Source organism: Lissotriton vulgaris, chromosome 7, assembly GCF_964263255.1.
Source record: "Lissotriton vulgaris chromosome 7, aLisVul1.2, whole genome shotgun sequence".
NCBI lineage: Eukaryota > Metazoa > Chordata > Amphibia > Caudata > Salamandridae > Lissotriton > Lissotriton vulgaris.
This window is the reverse complement of record NC_141695.1, coordinates 1376156653-1376179533: the sequence shown is the minus strand read 5'-3', so window position 1 is coordinate 1376179533 and position 22881 is coordinate 1376156653.

Sequence of the window (22881 nt, the reverse complement as noted above, 5' to 3'; positions counted from 1 at the left end):
GACACATATATGTTAAAGAGTGTCGGACTCAGGGATGAGCCTTGAGGTACCCCACACGGTTGTGACAATTTGGAAGATTGATAGGGGCCCAAAGAGACAGCCTGCGTTCTCTCCGAGAGAAAGGAGGCGAGGAGAGCTCTTGCCGTGGAGGAGATGCCTATTTTTCCAACACGGCCGACCAGGGTACCATGGTCGACCGTGTCGAATGCTGCTGAGAGATCCAGCAGTACCAACACCGCTGTTCCGCCTTGGTCTCTTATTGTTCGTATGTCTTCGGTTGCTTTAATGAGGGCAGTTTCAGTCCCATGGTATTTCCTAAATCCATACTGAGTATCATCTAGCTTCTTGTGGGTTTCTATATACTCAGTTAATTGTTGGTTCATGGCCTTTTCCACCACTTTGGCCATGAATGGAAGACTTGCAATGGGTCGGTAATTTTTTAGTTCTGACTTATGAGCTCCTGGTTTTTTCAGCAGAGGTTTGAGCAGTGTGGTTTTTAGACTAAGGGGATATGTCCCAGAAAGCAGGATGGAGTTACAAACTTGTGTCAGGACTGGTATGATTGACTCCATCACCGGTAAAAGAGCCGATAGTGGGCAAGGATCTAGCTTGGATCCTGCTTTGATTGTCGATACAATTTGTAGTACTTGGTCTTCTGTCAGTGGTTGAAACTCTGAAAAAGATGGAGTCCCTATTGGTGTTAAGTTTTCCTGAGTAATATCGGTTTCGTTCGAATGTGGGATATTTGCCAGAAATGGTTGATAAATATCATCCACCTTCTTAAAAAAGAAGTCGGCTATGGCGTCACACATGTCTTGGGTTTGGGGTGGGGTCAAGTCTGGAATATTACCCGAAAGCACTTTAGTTATATCATACAATTTTTTGCTCGAGTTCTTCGCCTGCTCAATTTGAAGCATATAGTACTCTTTTTTAGCCTTTGTAATCATGGCTTTGTATGTTGCCAGAGCCTCCTTATATTTAGTTTTGCTTGTAGGATCATAAGATTTTCTCCATTGTCTTTCCCAATATCTGTTCTGTAATTTTTGTGTTTTTAGTTCGTCCGAGTACCATGGTGCGGTGGGGGTAATCCTATTTGTGGATATTTTCTTAGTGGGGGCTAATGAGTTCATGGCATGCCCCAACCAGTCATTGAGTTGTTGTATAGCCAGGTTGGGATTAGTGGAGATTGATGGGCGAGAATCATCCAGATAGGTTTTTAGAACCTGTTGATTAACGTTGTGCCAGGCTTTAAAGGTTGTAGGCTGGCGAGGGGGGATGTCAGTGATCGGTTTTTTGTCCATAGCCAATGTGCAAAAAACTGCATAGTGGTCTGTCCAAGGTAGTGGGCGAATGTCATTCACTTGAAGCCCTTGGGCACTTGAGAAGATGGCGTCCAAAATATGTCCCGCTTGGTGTGTGGGGGAGGTAACCAGTTGATGTAACCCCAAGACTTCCATATCAGCAATGAGAGCTTGAGTGTCTTTGTTGTTGTTATCGTCTAGGTGAAAATTCAGATCACCTAGTACTGTGATCGATTCTTCTAAAGCTAGAGATTCCAACTGTGTACTAATACTTGTTAAAAAGTCCGTTCTCGCTCCTGGGGGCCTGTATATGAGAAGCCCTTTAAAGTTAAATTGTTGGCTAAGTTTAATAGAAAACATCATGGCCTCGCACGAGGTATCTTGTATTTGAGTCACTGTTACCTCCATGTTTTTTCTAGCTAAAATGGCGATCCCTCCGCCTCTCTGTCTAGGTTTGTCATTCTGTTGTGATCTATCTTGTCTATGTGCTTTATAGCCTATAGGAGTAGCAGCGACCAAGTCCGGGCCAGAAGATTCATCTGTCCATGTCTCCGTGATGAAGAGTATATCTAGCTTAGAGTCTGTGATTAAGTCAGCAATTTCTTGGCTATGTTTGCATAGTGACCGTGCGTTAATAAGGGCTAAGGATGCTTTATCAGATGTTGCTATTCGTTTTGAGGGATTCTTTATCCCTTGCGGCAGGGTTGTAAAAAGGCAGTGAGGGCAACACAGTTGGGTTTCTGTCTGAATTTTGCCAAGGTTAAAAGTGGCACAGTCATAGTTCCTTAGTGTTCTAAGGTTAAGGAGAACATCCTTGGAGTAGACCAAGCTTGCACCTGTCAGACTTGGGCCAGGGGTCGTGGCCCTCGGCCCGGTCCCGGCGCGGACGGGCGCAGACGGGCTTGCCTTAGGCGCGCCTTCGGCGCGCCATCGGCGCGCCCGCTGCGCCCGCCCGCTGCGCGGCCGGGGTGGTGCTATGTTTTTATTCATTATTGGGCGGAGGAGGGTGGGAGGGTTCTATCGACTACAGCGCTGACCTTCCCTCACCAAGATGGCGCCTCGGGAGGGTCAGGTGAGGTCAGGGCGCCTTCTAGCAGCGCGCTCTGCCTGGCAGCTGAACGGCGACCTCTGGTGAATTACTCTCACCCACGAGGTATTGTAAAGTTAAGATAGCGCCTTTTTAAAATATGTTACAATTTTTAAAATATTTCCTGAAAAATTAGCGAGGGTGTGTAATAAAGGTAGTTCTGCAAGGTAAAGAAAGATTCCCCCGGCTTCCGCCTCAGGGGAGAGCAAAATCGCAAATTACCTTACCAACCCGGTCCTGCCTTAAGTATCCTGGGAGGGCGGGAGGGTTCTATCGACTACAGCGCTGACCTTCCCTCACCAAGATGGCGCCTCGGGAGGGTCAGGTGAGGTCAGGGCGCCTTCTAGCAGCGCGCTCTGCCTGGCAGCTGAACGGCGACCTCTGGTGAATTACTCTCACCCACGAGGTATTGTAAAGTTAAGATAGCGCCTTTTTAAAATATGTTACAATTTTTAAAATATTTCCAGAAAAATTAGCGAGGGTGTGTAATAAAGGTAGTTCTGCAAGGTAAAGAAAGATTCCCCCGGCTTCCGCCTCAGGGGAGAGCAAAATCGCAAATGGATCGTCTCCTTCCTCGATGGAAGAACGCAGAGAGTCCGCCTACCACCGTACAAGTCAGAGGCCACCAAAGTCATCTGCGGCGTCCCTCAAGGATCCTCGCTGAGCCCTACCCTCTTCAACATCTACATGAGCCCCCTCGCGGCCATCGCACGCCAACACAACCTCAACATAATCTCCTACGCCGACGACACCCAGCTGATCCTCTCCCTGACCAACGACCCCGCCGCCGCCAGAGCCAACCTGCACGAAGGGATGAAAGAGGTAGCCGAGGGGATGACGACCAGCCGCCTGAAACTGAACTCAGACAAGACGGAGGTCCTCATCCTGGGCTCCTCGCCCTCCGCCTGGGACGACTCCTGGTGGCCCCCCGCCCTGGGCACCGCACCCAAACCGACGAACCACGCACGCAACCTGGGCTTCATCCTGGACTCCTCCCTCTCCATGACCAGGCAAGTCAACGCCGTCTCCTCGTCGTGCTTCAACATCCTGCGCATGCTTCGGAAGATCTTCTGGTGGTCCCCACGGAGACCAGGAAGACCGTCACCCAGGCCCTCGTCACCAGCCGACTGGACTACGGCAACGCCCTCTACGCCGGAACCACCGCCAAGCTCCAGAAGAGACTCCAGCGGATCCAGAACGCCTCAGCCAGACTCATCCTCGACATCCCACGAAACAGCCACATCTCCGGACACCTGAGAGACCTGCACTGGCTCCCCGTCAACAAAAGAATCACCTTCCGGCTCCTCACCCACTCACACAAAGCCCTACACGATCAAGGCCCGAGCTACCTCAACAACCGAATCAACTTCTACGCTCCCAAACGCCACCTCCGATCAGCCAGCCACGCCCTCGCCGCCGTCCCACGCATCCGTAGAGCGACAACAGGAGGAAGGTCCTTCTCCTACCTGGCCACCAAGACCTGGAACTCCCTCCCGGCCGACCTGCGCCTGACCCAAGACCACCTCGCCTTCAGGAAGAAGCTCAAGACCTGGCTGTTCGAGCAGTAACGGCACCCCCCCCCCCCTAAGCGCCTTGAGACCCTACGGGTAGGTAGTGCGCTCTATAAATGTCTTTGATTGATTGACTGATTGAGAACAGAGACCCAAGGGGAAACATTTGGAGGCTTTATTGTGGAAAGTGGCGGATGCATTTATTGCTGTTGTTGTGCCTTCGTCAGCGCCCAAAGCCTCCACAGGTAAAGTGTCACTGTGCTCATGGTCCCGCCTCTCTTTTGAACTCGATGTGATGAGTCCGCACCTCCCCCAGACAGACTTGAGACAGCACACCTGTGTAGTATCCCGTGCATCTGGGAAAACTGCAGGTCCCAGAGTCCCTTGTGAGTGGACCATGGGGGTAAGTGCTGGGGGGATGGGTTAAAAATAAAGCCATGTGCGTGGGTGCGGTAGTGAAGCCGAATGAGTCCCCAAAACAAAACAAAATTCGATGCTCTGTTTTTCAGCCGCAATAGAGCCTCCTCTGCTCCCCTGGTACCCCTCAGACTCAGATTTCAGGTGTCCATTAGGCAGGGGCGACGAAGACAATGCCTGCAGCCCACAACGAGGTTAGGTTAACCTCGCAACTGCCGGTTTTCTTCCTGTGCTCCGAGGCAGGTTCAGGACCATCCAAATCACTCTGGTACAACGAAGAACTGAGAACCGTCCAAGCCTATGACGTCCTAACCCAAAACGAGGCGGGGTACTCTGTAATGGCGTCTCAGGCTGACGCGTGGATATGTACAGCAAGAACTCCTTCCGAAAAAAGAACAGAGACCCAAGGGGAAACATTTGGAGGCTTTATTGTGGAAAGTGGCGGATTCATTTCTGGCTGTTGTTGTGCCTTTGTCAGCGCCCAAAACCTCCACAGGTAAAGTGTCACTGTGCTCACGGTCCCGATTCTCTTTTGAACTCGATGTGACGAGTCCGCACGTCCGCCAGGCAGACTTGAGGCAGCACACCTGTGTAGTATCCCGTGCATCTGGGAAAACTACAGGTCCCAGAGTCCCTTGTGAGTGGACCATGGGGGTAAGTGCTGGGGGGATGGGTTAAAAATAAAGCCATGTGCGTGGGTGCGGTAGTGAAGCCGAATGAGTCCCCAAAACAAAACAAAATTCGATGCTCTGTTTTTCAGCTTGATTGTCCGCAATAGAGCCTCCTCTGCTCCCCTGGTATGCCTCAGCCTCAGATTTCAGGTGTCCATTAGGCAGGGGTGACGAAGACAATGCCTGCAGCCCACAACGAGATTAGGTTTACCTCGCAACTGCTGTTTTCTTTCTGTGCTCCGAGGCGGATTCAGGACCATCCAAATCACTCTGGTACAACGAAGAACTGAGAACAGTCCAAGCCTGTGACGTCCTAACCCAAAATGAGGCGGGGTACTCTGTAATGGCGTCTCAGGCTGACGCGTGGATATGTACAGTAAGAACTCCTTCCGAAAAAAGAGAACAGAGACCCAAGGGGAAACATTTGGAGGCTTTATTGTGGAAAGTGGCGGATGCATTTCTGCCTGTTGTTGTGCCTTCGTCAGCGCCCAAAGCCTCCACAGGTAAAGTGTCACTGTGCTCACGGTCCCGCCTCTCTTTTGAACTCGATGTGACGAGTCCGCACCTCCCCCAGACAGACTTGAGGCAGCACACCTGTGTAGTATCCCGTGCATCTGGGAAAACTACAGGTTCCAGAGTCCCTTGTGAGTGGACCATGGGGGTAAGTGCTGGGGGGATGGGTTCAAAATAAAGCCGTGTACGTGGGTGCGGGAGTGAAGCAGAGTGAGCCCCCAAAACAAAACAAAATGCGATGCTCTGTTTTTCAGCTTGATTGTCCGCAACAGAGCCTCCTCTGCTCTTATGGTGCGCCTCAGCCTCAGATTTCAGGTGTCCATTAGGCAGGGGCGACGAAGACAATGCCTGCAGCCCACAACGAGGTTAGGTTAACCTCGCAACTGCCGGTTTTCTTCCTGTGCTCCGAGGCGGATTCAGGACCATCCAAATCACTCTGGTACAACGAAGAACTGAGAACAGTCCAAGCCTGTGACGTCCTAACCCAAAATGAGGCGGGGTACTCTGTAATGGCGTCTCAGGCTGACGCGTGGATATGTACAGCAAGAACTCCTTCAGAAAAAAGAGAACAGAGACCCAAGGGGAAACATTTGTAGGATTTATTGTGGAAAGTGGCGGATGCATTTCTGGCTGTTGTTGTGGCCTTCGTCAGGGCCCAAAGCCTCCACAGGTAAAGTGTCACTGTGCTCACGGTCCCGCCTCTCTTTTGAACTCGATGTGACGAGTCCGCACCCTCCCCAGACAGACTTGAGGCAGCACACCTGTGTAGTATCCCGTGCATCTGGGAAAACTACAGGTCCCAGAGTCCCTTGTGAGTGGACCATGGGGGTAAGTGCTGGGGGGATGGGTTAAAAATAAAGCCATGTGCGTGGGTGCGGTAGTGAAGCCGAGTGAGTCCCCAAAACAAAACAAAATGCGATGCTCTGTTTTTCAGCTTGATTTTCCACAACAGAGCCTCCTCTGCTCCCCTGGTACACCTCAGCCTCAGATTTCAGGTGTCCATTAGGCAGGGGCGACGAAGACAATGCCTGCAGCCCACAACGAGGTTAGGTTAACCTCGCAACTGCCGGTTTTCTTCCTGTGCTCCGAGGCGGATTCAGGACCATCCAAATCACTCTGGTACAACGAAGAACTGAGAACAGTCCAAGCCTATGACGTCCTAACCCAAAATGAGGCAGGGTACTCTGTAATAGCGTTTCAGGCTGACGCGTGGATATGTACAGCAAGAACTCCTTCCGAAAAAACAGAACAGAGACCCAAGGGGAAACATTTGGAGGCTTTATTTATGAAAGTGGCGGATGCATTTCTGGCTGTTGTTGTGCCTTCGTCAGCGCCCAAAGCCTCCACAGGTAAAGTGTCACTGTGCTCACGGTCCTGCCTCTCTTTTGAACTCGATGTGACGAGTCCGCACCTCCCCCAGACAGACTTGAGGCAGCACACCTGTGTAGTATCCCGTGCATCTGGGAAAACTACAGGTCCCAGAGTCCCTTGCGAGTGGACCATGGGGGTAAGTGCTAGGGGGATGGGTTAAAAATAAAGCCATGTGCGTGGGTGCTGGAGTGAAGCCGAGTGAGTCCCCAAAACAAAACGAAATGCGATGCTCTGTTTTTCAGCTTGATTTTCCACAACAGAGCCTCCTCTGCTCCCCTGGTACACCTCAGCCTCAGATTTCAGGTGTCCATTAGGCAGGGGCGACGAAGACAATGCCTGCAGCCCACAACGAGGTTAGGTTAACCTCGCAACTGCCGGTTTTCTTCCTGTGCTCCGAGGCGGATTCAGGACCATCCAAATCACTCTGGTACAACGAAGAACTGAGAACAGTCCAAGCCTGTGACGTCCTAACCCAAAATGAGGCGGGGTACTCTGTAATGGCGTCTCAGGCTGACGCGTGGATATGTACAGCAAGAACTCCTTCAGAAAAAAGAGAACAGAGACCCAAGGGGAAACATTTGTAGGATTTATTGTGGAAAGTGGCGGATGCATTTCTGGCTGTTGTTGTGGCCTTCGTCAGGGCCCAAAGCCTCCACAGGTAAAGTGTCACTGTGCTCACGGTCCCGCCTCTCTTTTGAACTCGATGTGACGAGTCCGCACCCTCCCCAGACAGACTTGAGGCAGCACACCTGTGTAGTATCCTGTGCATCTGGGAAAACTACAGGTCCCAGAGTCCCTTGTGAGTGGACCATGGGGGTAAGTGCTGGGGGGATGGGTTAAAAATAAAGCCATGTGCGTGGGTGCGGTAGTGAAGCCGAGTGAGTCCCCAAAACAAAACAAAATGCGATGCTCTGTTTTTCAGCTTGATTTTCCACAACAGAGCCTCCTCTGCTCCCCTGGTACACCTCAGCCTCAGATTTCAGGTGTCCATTAGGCAGGGGCGACGAAGACAATGCCTGCAGCCCACAACGAGGTTAGGTTAACCTCGCAACTGCCGGTTTTCTTCCTGTGCTCCGAGCCGGATTCAGGACCATCCAAATCACTCTGGTACAACGAAGAACTGAGAACAGTCCAAGCCTATGACGTCCTAACCCAAAATGAGGCAGGGTACTCTGTAATAGCGTTTCAGGCTGACGCGTGGATATGTACAGCAAGAACTCCTTCCGAAAAAACAGAACAGAGACCCAAGGGGAAACATTTGGAGGCTTTATTGTGGAAAGTGGCGGATGCATTTCTGGCTGTTGTTGTGCCTTCGTCAGCGCCCAAAGCCTCCACAGGTAAAGTGTCACTGTGCTCACGGTCCTGCCTCTCTTTTGAACTCGATGTGACGAGTCCGCACCTCCCCCAGACAGACTTGAGGCAGCACACCTGTGTAGTATCCCGTGCATCTGGGAAAACTACAGGTCCCAGAGTCCCTTGCGAGTGGACCATGGGGGTAAGTGCTAGGGGGATGGGTTAAAAATAAAGCCATGTGCGTGGGTGCTGGAGTGAAGCCGAGTGAGTCCCCAAAACAAAACGAAATGCGATGCTCTGTTTTTCAGCTTGATTTTCCACAACAGAGCCTCCTCTGCTCCCCTGGTACACCTCAGCCTCAGATTTCAGGTGTCCATTAGGCAGGGGCGACGAAGACAATGCCTGCAGCCCACAACGAGGTTAGGTTAACCTCGCAACTGCCGGTTTTCTTCCTGTGCTCCGAGGCGGATTCAGGACCATCCAAATCACTCTGGTACAACGAAGAACTGAGAACAGTCCAAGCCTATGACGTCCTAACCCAAAATGAGGCGGGGTACTCTGTAATGGCGTCTCAGGCTGACGCGTGGATATGTACTGCAAGAACTCCTTCCGAAAAAAGAGAACAGAGACCCAAGGGGAAACGTTTGGAGGCTTTATTGTGGAAAGTGGCGGATTCATTTCTGGCTGTTGTTGTGCCTTTGTCAGCGCCCAAAACCTCCACAGGTAAAGTGTCACTGTGCTCACGGTCCCGCCTCTCTTTTGAACTCGATGTGACGAGTCGGCACCTCCCCCAGACAGACTTGAGACAGCACACCTGTGTAGTATCCCGTGCATCTGGTAAAACTGCAGGTCCCAGAGTCCCTTGTGAGTGGACCATGGGGGTAAGTGCTGGGGGGATGGGTTAAAAATAAAGCCATGTGCGTGGGTGCGGTAGTGAAGCCGAATGAGTCCCCAAAACAAAACAAAATTCGATGCTCTGTTTTTCAGCTTGATTGTCCGCAATAGAGCCTCCTCTGCTCCCCTGGTACGCCTCAGACTCAGATTTCAGGTGTCCATTAGGCAGGGGCGACGAAGACAATGCCTGCAGCCCACAACGAGGTTAGGTTAACCTTGCAACTGCCGGTTTTCTTCCTGTGCTCCGAGGCGGATTCAGGACCATCCAAATCACTCTGGTACAACGAAGAACTGAGAACAGTCCAAGCCTATGACGTCCTAACCCAAAATGAGGCAGGGTACTCTGTAATGGCGTTTCAGGCTGACGCGTGGATATGTACAGCAAGAACTCCTTCCGAAAAAACAGAACAGAGACCCAAGGGGAAACATTTGGAGGCTTTATTGTGGAAAGTGGCGGATGCATTTCTGGCTGTTGTTGTGCCTTCGTCAGCGCCCAAAGCCTCCACAGGTAAAGTGTCACTGTGCTCACGGTCCTGCCTCTCTTTTGAACTCGATGTGACGAGTCCGCACCTCCCCCAGACAGACTTGAGGCAGCACACCTGTGTAGTATCCCGTGCATCTGGGAAAACTACAGGTCCCAGAGTCCCTTGCGAGTGGACCATGGGGGTAAGTGCTAGGGGGATGGGTTAAAAATAAAGCCATGTGCGTGGGTGCTGGAGTGAAGCCGAGTGAGTCCCCAAAACAAAACGAAATGCGATGCTCTGTTTTTCAGCTTGATTTTCCACAACAGAGCCTCCTCTGCTCCCCTGGTACACCTCAGCCTCAGATTTCAGGTGTCCATTAGGCAGGGGCGACGAAGACAATGCCTGCAGCCCACAACGAGGTTAGGTTAACCTCGCAACTGCCGGTTTTCTTCCTGTGCTCCGAGGCGGATTCAGGACCATCCAAATCACTCTGGTACAACGAAGAACTGAGAACAGTCCAAGCCTATGACGTCCTAACCCAAAATGAGGCGGGGTACTCTGTAATGGCGTCTCAGGCTGACGCGTGGATATGTACTGCAAGAACTCCTTCCGAAAAAAGAGAACAGAGACCCAAGGGGAAACGTTTGGAGGCTTTATTGTGGAAAGTGGCGGATTCATTTCTGGCTGTTGTTGTGCCTTTGTCAGCGCCCAAAACCTCCACAGGTAAAGTGTCACTGTGCTCACGGTCCCGCCTCTCTTTTGAACTCGATGTGACGAGTCGGCACCTCCCCCAGACAGACTTGAGACAGCACACCTGTGTAGTATCCCGTGCATCTAGTAAAACTGCAGGTCCCAGAGTCCCTTGTGAGTGGACCATGGGGGTAAGTGCTGGGGGGATGGGTTAAAAATAAAGCCATGTGCGTGGGTGCGGTAGTGAAGCCGAATGAGTCCCCAAAACAAAACAAAATTCGATGCTCTGTTTTTCAGCTTGATTGTCCGCAATAGAGCCTCCTCTGCTCCCCTGGTACGCCTCAGACTCAGATTTCAGGTGTCCATTAGGCAGGGGCGACGAAGACAATGCCTGCAGCCCACAACGAGGTTAGGTTAACCTCGCAACTGCCGGTTTTCTTCCTGTGCTCCGAGGCGGATTCAGGACCATCCAAATCACTCTGGTACAACGAAGAACTGAGAACAGTCCAAGCCTATGACGTCCTAACCCAAAATGAGGCAGGGTACTCTGTAATGGCGTTTCAGGCTGACGCGTGGATATGTACAGCAAGAACTCCTTCCGAAAAGACAGAACAGAGACCCAAGGGGAAACATTTGGAGGCTTTATTGTGGAAAGTGGCGGATGCATTTCTGGCTGTTGTTGTGCCTTCGTCAGCGCCCAAAGCCTCCACAGGTAAAGTGTCACTGTGCTCACGGTCCTGCCTCTCTTTTGAACTCGATGTGACGAGTCCGCACCTCCCCCAGACAGACTTGAGGCAGCACACCTGTGTAGTATCCCGTGCATCTGGGAAAACTACAGGTCCCAGAGTCCCTTGCGAGTGGACCATGGGGGTAAGTGCTAGGGGGATGGGTTAAAAATAAAGCCATGTGCGTGGGTGCTGGAGTGAAGCCGAGTGAGTCCCCAAAACAAAACGAAATGCGATGCTCTGTTTTTCAGCTTGATTTTCCACAACAGAGCCTCCTCTGCTCCCCTGGTACACCTCAGCCTCAGATTTCAGGTGTCCATTAGGCAGGGGCGACGAAGACAATGCCTGCAGCCCACAACGAGGTTAGGTTAACCTCGCAACTGCCGGTTTTCTTCCTGTGCTCCGAGGCGGATTCAGGACCATCCAAATCACTCTGGTACAACGAAGAACTGAGAACAGTCCAAGCCTATGACGTCCTAACCCAAAATGAGGCGGGGTACTCTGTAATGGCGTCTCAGGCTGACGCGTGGATATGTACTGCAAGAACTCCTTCCGAAAAAAGAGAACAGAGACCCAAGGGGAAACGTTTGGAGGCTTTATTGTGGAAAGTGGCGGATTCATTTCTGGCTGTTGTTGTGCCTTTGTCAGCTCCCAAAACCTCCACAGGTAAAGTGTCACTGTGCTCACGGTCCCGCCTCTCTTTTGAACTCGATGTGACGAGTCAGCACCTCCCCCAGACAGACTTGAGACAGCACACCTGTGTAGTATCCCGTGCATCTGGTAAAACTGCAGGTCCCAGAGTCCCTTGTGAGTGGACCATGGGGGTAAGTGCTGGGGGGATGGGTTAAAAATAAAGCCATGTGCGTGGGTGCGGTAGTGAAGCCGAATGAGTCCCCAAAACAAAACAAAATTCGATGCTCTGTTTTTCAGCTTGATTGTCCGCAATAGAGCCTCCTCTGCTCCCCTGGTACGCCTCAGACTCAGATTTCAGGTGTCCATTAGGCAGGGGCGACGAAGACAATGCCTGCAGCCCACAACGAGGTTAGGTTAACCTCGCAACTGCCGGTTTTCTTCCTGTGCTCCGAGGCGGATTCAGGACCATCCAAATCACTCTGGTACAACGAAGAACTGAGAACAGTCCAAGCCTATGACGTCCTAACCCAAAATGAGGCGGGGTACTCTGTAATGGCGCCGCAGGCTGACGCGTGGATATGTACAGCAAGAACTCCTTCCGAAAAAAGAGAACAGAGACCCAAGGGGAAACATTTGGAGGCTTTATTGTGGAAAGTGGCGGATGCATTTCTGCCTGTTGTTGTGCCTTCGTCAGCGCCCAAAGCCTACACGGGTAAAGTGTCACTGTGCTCACGGTCCCGCCTCTCTTTTGAACTCGATGTGACGAGTCCGCACCTCCCCCAGACAGACTTGAGGCAGCACACCTGTGTAGTATCCCGTGCATCTGGGAAAACTACAGTTTCCAGAGTCCCTTGTGAGTGGACCATGGGGGTAAGTGCTAGGGGGATGGGTTCAAAATAAAGCTGTGTACGTGGGTGCGGGAGTGAAGCCGAGTGAGCCCCCAAAACAAAACAAAATGCGATGCTCTGTTTTTCAGCGTGATTGTCCGCAACAGAGCCTCCTCTGCTCCCCTGGTACGCCTCAGCCTCAGATTTCAGGTGTCCATTAGGCAGGGGCGACGAAGACAATGCCTGCAGCCCACAACGAGGTTAGGTTGACCTCGCAACTGCCGGTTTTCTTCCTGTGGTCCGAGGCGGATTCAGGACCATCCAAATCACTCTGGTACAACGAAGAACTGAGAACAGTCCAAGCCTGTGACGTCCTAACCCAAAATGAGGCAGGGTACTCTGTAATGGCGTTTCAGGCTGACGCGTGGATATGTACAGCAAGAACTTCTTCCGAAAAAAGAGAACAGAGACCCAAGGGGAAACATTTGGAGGCTTTATTGTGGAAAGTGGCGGATGCATTTCTGGCTGTTGTTGTGCCTTCGTCAGCGCCCAAAGCCTCCACAGGTAAAGTGTCACTGTGCTCACGGTCCTGCCTCTCTTTTGAACTCGATGTGACGAGTCCGCACCTCCCCCAGACAGACTTGAGGCAGCACACCTGTGTAGTATCCCGTGCATCTGGGAAAACTACAGGTCCCAGAGTCCCTTGCGAGTGGACCATGGGGGTAAGTGCTAGGGGGATGGGTTAAAAATAAAGCCATGAGCGTGGGTGCTGGAGTGAAGCCGAGTGAGTCCCCAAAACAAAACGAAATGCGATGCTCTGTTTTTCAGCTTGATTTTCCACAACAGAGCCTCCTCTGCTCCCCTGGTACACCTCAGCCTCAGATTTCAGGTGTCCATTAGGCAGGGGTGACGAAGACAATGCCTGCAGCCCACAACGAGGTTAGGTTAACCTCGCAACTGCCGGTTTTCTTCCTGTGCTCCGAGGCGGATTCAGGACCATCCAAATCACTCTGGTACAACGAAGAACTGAGAACAGTCCAAGCCTATGACGTCCTAACCCAAAATGAGGCGGGGTACTCTGTAATGGCGTCTCAGGCTGACGCGTGGATATGTACTGCAAGAACTCCTTCCGAAAAAAGAGAACAGAGACCCAAGGGGAAATGTTTGGAGGCTTTATTGTGGAAAGTGGCGGATTCATTTCTGGCTGTTGTTGTGCCTTTGTCAGCGCCCAAAACCTCCACAGGTAAAGTGTCACTGTGCTCACGGTCCCGCCTCTCTTTTGAACTCGATGTGACGAGTCCGCACCTCCCCCAGACAGACTTGAGACAGCACACCTGTGTAGTATCCCGTGCATCTGGTAAAACTGCAGGTCCCAGAGTCCCTTGTGAGTGGACCATGGGGGTAAGTGCTGGGGGGATGGGTTAAAAATAAAGCCATGTGCGTGGGTGCGGTAGTGAAGCCGAATGAGTCCCCAAAACAAAACAAAATTCGATGCTCTGTTTTTCAGCTTGATTGTCCGCAATAGAGCCTCCTCTGCTCCCCTATTACGCCTCAGACTCAGATTTCAGGTGTCCATTAGGCAGGGGCGACGAAGACAATGCCTGCAGCCCACAACGAGGTTAGGTTAACCTCGCAACTGCCGGTTTTCTTCCTGTGCTCCGAGGCGGATTCAGGACCATCCAAATCACTCTGGTACAACGAAGAACTGAGAACAGTCCAAGCCTATGACGTCCTAACCCAAAATGAGGCGGGGTACTCTGTAATGGCGTCGCAGGCTGACGCGTGGATATGTACAGCAAGAACTCCCTCCAAAAAAAGAGAACAGAGACCCAAGGGGAAACATTTGGAGGCTTTATTGTGGAAAGTGGCGGATGCATTTCTGCCTGTTGTTGTGCCTTCGTCAGCGCCCAAAGCCTACACGGGTAAAGTGTCACTGTGCTCACGGTCCCGCTTCTCTTTTGAACTCGATGTGACGAGTCCGCACCTCCCCCAGACAGACTTGAGGCAGCACACCTGTGTAGTATCCCGTGCATCTGGGAAAACTACAGTTTCCAGAGTCCCTTGTGAGTGGACCATGGGGGTAAGTGCTAGGGGGATGGGTTCAAAATAAAGCTGTGTACGTGGGTGCGGGAGTGAAGCCGAGTGAGCCCCCAAAACAAAACAAAATGCGATGCTCTGTTTTTCAGCTTGATTGTCCGCAACAGAGCCTCCTCTGCTTTTATGGTGCGCCTCAGCCTCAGATTTCAGGTGTCCATTAGGCAGGGGCGACGAAGACAATGCCTGCAGCCCACAACGAGGTTAGGTTAACCTCGCAACTGCCGGTTTTCTTCCTGTGCTCCGAGGCGGATTCAGGACCATCCAAATCACTCTGGTACAACGAAGAACTGAGAACAGTCCAAGCCTGTGACGTCCTAACCCAAAATGAGGCAGGGTACTCTGTAATGGCGTTTCAGGCTGACGCGTGGATATGTACAGCAAGAACTTCTTCCGAAAAAAGAGAACAGAGACCCAAGGGGAAACATTTGGAGGCTTTATTGTGGAAAGTGGCGGATGCATTTCTGGCTGTTGTTGTGCCTTCGTCAGCGCCCAAAGCCTCCACAGGTAAAGTGTCACTGTGCTCACGGTCCTGCCTCTCTTTTGAACTCGATGTGACGAGTCCGCACCTCCCCCAGACAGACTTGAGGCAGCACACCTGTGTAGTATCCCGTGCATCTGGGAAAACTACAGGTCCCAGAGTCCCTTGCGAGTGGACCATGGGGGTAAGTGCTAGGGGGATGGGTTAAAAATAAAGCCATGTGCGTGGGTGCGGGAGTGAAGCCGAGTGAGTCCCCAAAACAAAACAAAATGCGATGCTCTGTTTTTCAGCTTGATTTTCCACAACAGAGCCTCCTCTGCTCCCCTGGTACACCTCAGCCTCAGATTTCAGGTGTCCATTAGGCAGGGGTGACGAAGACAATGCCTGCAGCCCACAATGAGGTTAGGTTAACCTCGCAACTGCCGGTTTTCTTCCTGTGCTCCGAGGCGGATTCAGGACCATCCAAATCACTCTGGTACAACGAAGAACTGAGAACAGTCCAAGCCTGTGACGTCCTAACCCAAAATGAGGCGGGGTACTCTGTAATGGCGTCTCAGGCTGACGCGTGGATATGTACAGCAAGAACTCCTTCCGAAAAAAGAGAACTGAGACCCAAGGGGAAACATTTGGAGGCTTTATTGTGGAAAGTGGCAGATGCATTTCTGGCTGTTGTTGTGCCTTCGTCAGTGCCCAAAGCCTCCACAGGTAAAGTGTCACTGTGCTCACGGTCCCGCCTCACTTTTGAACTCGATGTGACGAGTCCGCACCTCCCCCAGACAGACTTGAGGCAGCACACCTGTGTAGTATCCCGTGCATCTGGGAAAACTACAGCTGCCCCGCTTTACGTGCCGTAGCTCAGGGCCAGGAGCTGGAATCCTCTGCACGACTCCTCGCTCCACCCTCGTTCTGTGGCCTGAGCTACGGCACGTAAAGCGGGGCAGGTGGTTTCATCGTCACTTCCATTGACTCTGCTGCAATTTGGTGCTGGCGTGCAGGCGCGCCCACAGTGGTTTTATTAGAAGAGGACTACCTCACCCAGAAGGCTTTTTGCCAACCCTACTTGAGCAGGGGATGTTTAATCGAGTGCTCTCCTTTAGCGCCTGCATCTGACACTTCCAACACGCCACTGAAGAAAGTAACTCATTCCTGAAACGCGTCTGGTGCTTCACTTTTAACACGAAGTTTCCATGAACTAACCTGCTGGCAGGCTGTTGCTTGAATAAAGAGGGCAGTTATTTTACCTTCGTGAGGCTCCTTTTTCCATAAGGGTTCTGCTATGGCTATATATATATATATATATATATATATATATATATATATATATATATATATATATATATATATATATATATATATATATATATATATATATATATATATATATATATATATATATATATATATATATATATATATATATATATATATATATATATATATATATATATATATATATATATATATATATATTACCTACTGGCTATCGCCAGTAGGTATATATAGTTAGGATTAATTCCCTATGGGATTTTTGAAAATTCTATGTCTAATAACTTTGGCGTTTGTGGACGGAATCGGCTGAAATTTTCAGGAAAATGGCACATTTTGTTTCTGAGTAGCCCCTGAAAATTTGGTGGGGTTTCGTCAAGGGGGGGCTGAGAAAAAAGGGGGGTCCCAAAACGCGTTTTTCCCATGTTAATTTCCATAGGGCGGTTGGACTCACTTTTAGCTCGAACGGCTGAATGGATTTGCACGAAACTTGGCAAAATTGTAGGGACTGTTAGCCCGATGTGCCTTTGCTAGGTCTCAATATATGTGCTCCAGTAGTTTTTGAGAAATTAACGTTCAAAACAAGATATATATCTGTAACAGCGCTCCGGGCTGCGCTCCGGTCCGCCTACTTTTCGCGAAACGGAACTTTGCGCGCAGAAAGCTGATTGGCTCTCCGGTGTCTGTCAACATTCTAAACAGTCCGGAGCGGCCGCCATCTTATCTCTCGGTAGGATCGAGAGAGAAGAAGAGGTGAAAAACGAAGGGGGAATTTAATGAAAGGGGGCAAGGTATACCCCTCTTGACCCCCTAGGAATGTTGTTGGGGTTATTAAAGGGTCCCGTGGGGAAAATAAAAAAAAAATGATTTTTCACGGTAGAAGCGCTTCACGGGCCGCAAACTGGGCCGCAAACTGGTAGCGAAATGGGAATTCGCCATTTTGTGCTTCGTTTTAATTAAATTACTAGGTATAAGGGGGTGCGGGAGACGTATCCTAATCCCCTTATGTTTTCTGAGGGTGGCTGAGGAGGCTCATATATGTTGATACATCTCTTCCAGCGGCTGTGCGTGAGCTTTTTTTTTTTTTTGCTGCGTGACGTCTGTTAACGTTCGATTCGATGGAAATCAGGAAGTGTTGACCTCCAATTTGTCACTGCGATAAAATATTTTGTTATAAATGAATCCTTATTGATAAACATTGTCTGCGCCATCTTGCCTTTTTGTCCAATGCCACAATTTTGTCGTGCACGGCAGCCATTTTAGATGCCTTGACCAGGCCCACTCTCTGCACGCCGTCGATTCTCAGCACGGCTCCCCACCCTCGCAAGCATCTCCCCCACGCACTGGTCACCCCCGCTGTCTCTCTCATGCATCGGCCATATACTTCCCCCAATCTGCGCTGCTCTTCCCTGAGAATCACACCCTGTGCCCGCCCGACACCTCCCTTTCACCCTATTCACTACAGCACCCTCTGACACTCCTCTTCCTCTGTGTCCGATTGTACAGGCTGGACCCAGGCTATCACCTAGCCCTGCGGATGTAGTTTATGGCCCCAGCTGTAGAGTATCCAGACATGCCAACCCTCCCGATTCAGGCGTGAGACTACTGATTTCAGTGCTACTCTTTCGCCTCCCGATTCCTGCAAGGAAAAATCCGGGGGCATATTACCAACAACTAGCGATAATTTTTGTCTCTAACTTGTTTAGAGACAAAAATTATCGCCGCACATGGGCGAATTTTATCGCACATAAACCTTGCTATTAGCAAGGTTTATCGCAAATGCGATAAAAAACGGCCGCAATGCATGAATATCGCTGAAAAGTCAGCGATATTCATGCATTATCCAGCAAATGCTCTTAGCCATGTTATCCACCTTCCATTGGATAACATGGCTAAAAACTGCTCTGTGCGTGAGCTTTTTTTTTTTTTTTTGCTGCGTGACGTTTGTTAACGTTCGATTCGATGGAAATCAGGAAGTGTTGACCACCATTTTGTCACTGCGAGTAAATATTTTGTTATAAATGAATCCTTATTGATAAACATTGTCTGCGCCATCTTGCCTTTTTGTCCAATGCCACAATTTTGTCGTGCACGGCAGCCATTTTAGATGCCTTGACCAGGCCCACTCTCTGCACGCCGCCGATCCTCAGCATGGCTCCCCACCCTCGCAAGCATCTCCCCCACGCACTGGTCATCCCCGCTCTCTCTCTCATGCATGGGCCATATACTTCCCCCCATCTGCGCTGCTCTTCTCTGAGAATCACACCCTGTGCCCGCCCGACACCTCCCTTTCACCCTATTCACTACCGCACCCTCTGACACTCCTCTTCCTCTGTGTCCGATTGTCCAGGCCGGACCCAGGCTATCACCTAGCCCTGCGGATGTAGTTTATGGCCCCAGCTGTAGAGTATCCAGACATGCCAACCCTCCCGATTCAGGCGTGAGACTACTGATTTCAGTGCTAGTCTTTCGCCTCCCGATTCCTGCAAGGAAAAATCCGGGGGCATATTACGAACAACTAGCGATAATTTTTGTCTCTAACTTGTTTAGAGACAAAAATTATCGCCGCACATCGGCGAATTTTATCGCACATAAACCTTGCTATTAGCAAGGTTTATCGCAAATGCGATAAAAAACGGCCGCAATGCATGAATATCGCTGAAAAGTCAGCGATATTCATGCATTATCCAGCAAATGCTCTTAGCCATGTTATCCACCTCCCATTGGATAACATGGCTAAAAACTGCTCAGGGCAGGTGTTAGGTTTTGGAGATATTCGCGCTTAGCGCGAATATCTCCAAAAGTTGGTAATAGGAGATAGCGATCGTTAGGGACTGTTTCCAGTCGCTAAAATCTTGGCACGCCCACTTTGCATGTCATTAGTGATAAATATCACTGACATGCAAAGCGGGGCCCAAGATGGTCGCTATCTCCTTTTAGCTGTCACTAACTGGTGTTAGCGACAGCTTGGTAATAGGGAGATAATTTTATCTCTTTTTTTTTGGCTTTTAAAGCCAAAAAAGCGGAAATAAACCCCCTTGATAATATGCCCCATGATTTCTCGGGGGTTTCAGCTGACAGGGCTTGGTATTGTGTTACGTGCTAATTCTTCCAGGAAACGTCAGAGGGTCGATGCAGGGGTTCTAGAAGGGGTGATAAACCATTTAAGCCTCATGAACAAGCGCATGGTCTTTTAAAGATTTGTGAAGTACTCGGGGCGGCGGTGTGTGTGTGCCCTCTTTCAGGAGCGGGCGGGGGGGCACTGCCAGCAACTTGCCAGGCCAGGCAGTGTTCAACACGTGCATCACCCTTTCTCTGCCTGCTATTGCGCTCCATGCTTCGGAAAGGTAAGAAAAAGAACGTGCATTTGAGTTTGAAATGTCCGATCCTGTAGCAGTACACTTGCAAAGCCCACACATGACAATAACCCGATTCAAGGCCCCATTCACCCGATTTTTTAAAAATATATAGCACTCCAACAAAGTTAGATTTTAAAACTTTATTAACTTTTAAATATAACGAACGCAACAAAAACTGTAAATATATTTAAACATTTTTTGAAATTAACCAGAACTATAACGATAACAACAACAACAACAATAATATAACTTTTATGCCTAAATTACGCAAACATTTAGCTAATCTGCTAAAGGGGGGAGTCGCCATTTCTTTACAATAATCAATAATGAAAAATCAACATCAATAGGGTTGTCCGTTTTCTCGATGCAGCACTATAGTGCAACATACACAGCACCTGGGGTGTCAAGAGTGAACAGGTCCTAGCTGCTTAACCAATGACTGACAAATGCTATATTAAACACTTACTATGTATAATACTTGCGTTCACAATAGTTTTACTTTACAAAACAGAACAAAAGATGTCCCCTGTAAGTAAACCCATATTAGCTGTTTCAGTTATTGAACATCCTAAGGTTTTATGACATGGGGAACAGTGGTGATATCCTGGGCGGGTGATGGAAAAACATCTACAAAGAAAACTATTACTATAACGATAACAACAACAATAATATAACTTTATTAACTTTTAAATATAACGAACGCAACAAAAACTGTAAATATATTTAAACATTTTTTGAAATTAACCAGAACTATAACGATAACAACAACAACAACAATAATATAACTTTTATGCCTAAATTACGCAAACATTTAGCTAATCTGCTAAAGGGGGGAGTAGCCATTTCTTTTGATATTTTTGATAATTCATCCGTAGCCTCTCTAATCTCCATTACAATATGTTTCTTGCTGTCGCTAGCTGATGAAAAAACTAAAGTGATAACTTCCTCATCCTTATTTTATCTTTCTTTGTTCCTTAAGATGTTATCTGTGTCAACCTCTTCCGAGAATGCTGATGCGTTAGGGATTTCCTTGTGTTTCTTAATAGCATTGGTGTCTGCACACTTCTTTGTCAATTCTGTGAACATGATAACTGCTTCATAAACAGACGATATCTTTGTTTAGTCATTAGTGTTAAGTGTGTCTGAAACTACAGTGCCCTTCTGTTTTTCTTTCTTCAGGCTCTACAGAGTTTTGTGTGTTGTTCTTTTGAGCGACAATTATTCCAGAGGTTTCAGGTTTACTTGTTTTGTCCTGCAGTGAGTTAACAGCTTTAGAGACTTCATGTTTATTTGCTATGTCCTGCTGTTCGTCAACTGCTTCAGAGACGTCAGCCTCATTTGTTATGTTTGACTAGATCCTGGACCTGCCCGGCCGCGCCCAAAATGGCGCCGGTGTAAATGGGACTCGTAACTGCTTGTTGTGTACTGGTTGCCCAACCTTGATATCACGAGATACATATGCAGTTTTGAAGCACATGGCGGAGGCTCGTCTGCTGTAGTGGGGCGCCCCTTTATCGTTTCAGTCGCCATTCCGCCCGCTTTTGCTACACTGTGCATTTTCCGCCATTCAGCTGTTTACCGCCCGCTCTTACGGCTACAACGTCTCGCTCACCATGTAGTTGAGTTGCTCCCACTCTTGCGGTGCAGCGATAGGCGGCTGCCACAGGACTCTTAAAATGGCTGCCGGCTCTTCGGATTTGGGCCTGGTCCAGTAAAATGGCCCTGGGACACCTTGGAACTCGGACGCTTGTCTGCCAGGGCTTGGGTTCCATTCTCGAAAGCGTCCCCTCAGCCTTGAAGATTGTACAAAAGTCTTGGGGGCCGTCGACTCCCGCAGGCTTTCGGTGGGGAGCGGCTGCCATGATTGCTTGCGGAATGGCCACGACGGAGCTACGAGATGGTGGTGCTCTCATGGTGACGCCAGCTTCAGTCTGAAACATCCAGAAACAAGGTGGGGCTTTCATCGTTTGGGAAAAAAAATTTTTTAATCCAATGAAAAGTGTTATTTTTAGGTCACATGACCTAGTCTTACATCATTAGGAAAACAAAAGTAAAATGAACCAATGAAAAGTTTTATTAACAAGTCACATGACCTGTTATGCTTATGTTACGCGCTGCGCGGCGCGCTCTGGATCGTTTCCGGGAAGCTGCGCCTTGCGCACCGGAGCACTTCCGGGTGCGCTAACGCGTCGCGTCATATGACGCATTACGCGACAATGCAGGTCCAGAATATAGTCAAAATGTCTCCACCAACCAGCGGTCGGAATACAACCGCTTTCAGCAGTCCAAAAAGTTCGGTTAAATCTTAAGAGTGGGAGCAACTCAACTACATGGTGAGCGAGACGCTGTAGTCGCAAGAGCGGGCGGTAAACAGTTGAATGGCGGAAGAGGCACAGAGTACCAAAAGCGGGCGGAATGGCAACTAAAACGGTAAAGGGGCGCCCCACGACAGCGTGTCTTCAGGTCAAACGGATTGTGGGACAAGGTCCAGAATGGAAGAGTCATCAAAAGGGAAAAAATTCCGCCGGACCCCGGGAGCCGGCCGCCTATGCCGGGGGCGATCTCAGGCCACACCAGGGCAACACGACTTGGGGAGGGGGCAGGAGCCAAGCGCCCCCTCTCAGTCCGCGCCATCTCACCGCCCCTCGGGGGCCTCCGTCAAGCGGTTTAGGGAGGCCCCGTATCACATTGTTTTCCAATGCAGTCAGGTCCACAAACGGACCCCACTTACTTTGAATAGTGAAGCTGCAGCAGGTGCAAATAAGGTTTAAACAGTGTTACAAGCGCTGCTTAGAACTCTGAAGTATGGCACTCAACATCCAGGACTTATGCCATTTGTGTAAGGCAGTGACATCGAAGCAACTCAGGGACAGAAAGCATGAACGAACATTCACGTATGAAAATCTTATTTGGGGAAGGGGTAGAATCCAAACGCCCCCTCCCAGTTCGCGCCACTACACCTTATGTGGAAAATCTGAAGCCATCGTTCTACAAACTCTCAACGCTTGCTATCAGTGCACGAGTTTCATGCTCGATCGATTGAGCTAGCCGGATCGGGCAATAAAAAGTATAAAATAGTTATGTAAATAGTTATTTAATAAAATGTTTTACCCTGTTTCTTTGCTGGTGTGTTGTCTATATTTATAATATTTGCATAGGGTTTGTCGTTATTTTGGGCGGGGTGGGTGGCGGAGTCGAGCTGTCTTGCAGCCCTCATGGTGTGGAGCTCAGTTCATTTCACTATTTTCGTATTTCTCATGAAGGGTTGTTCCTAATGTTTGTAT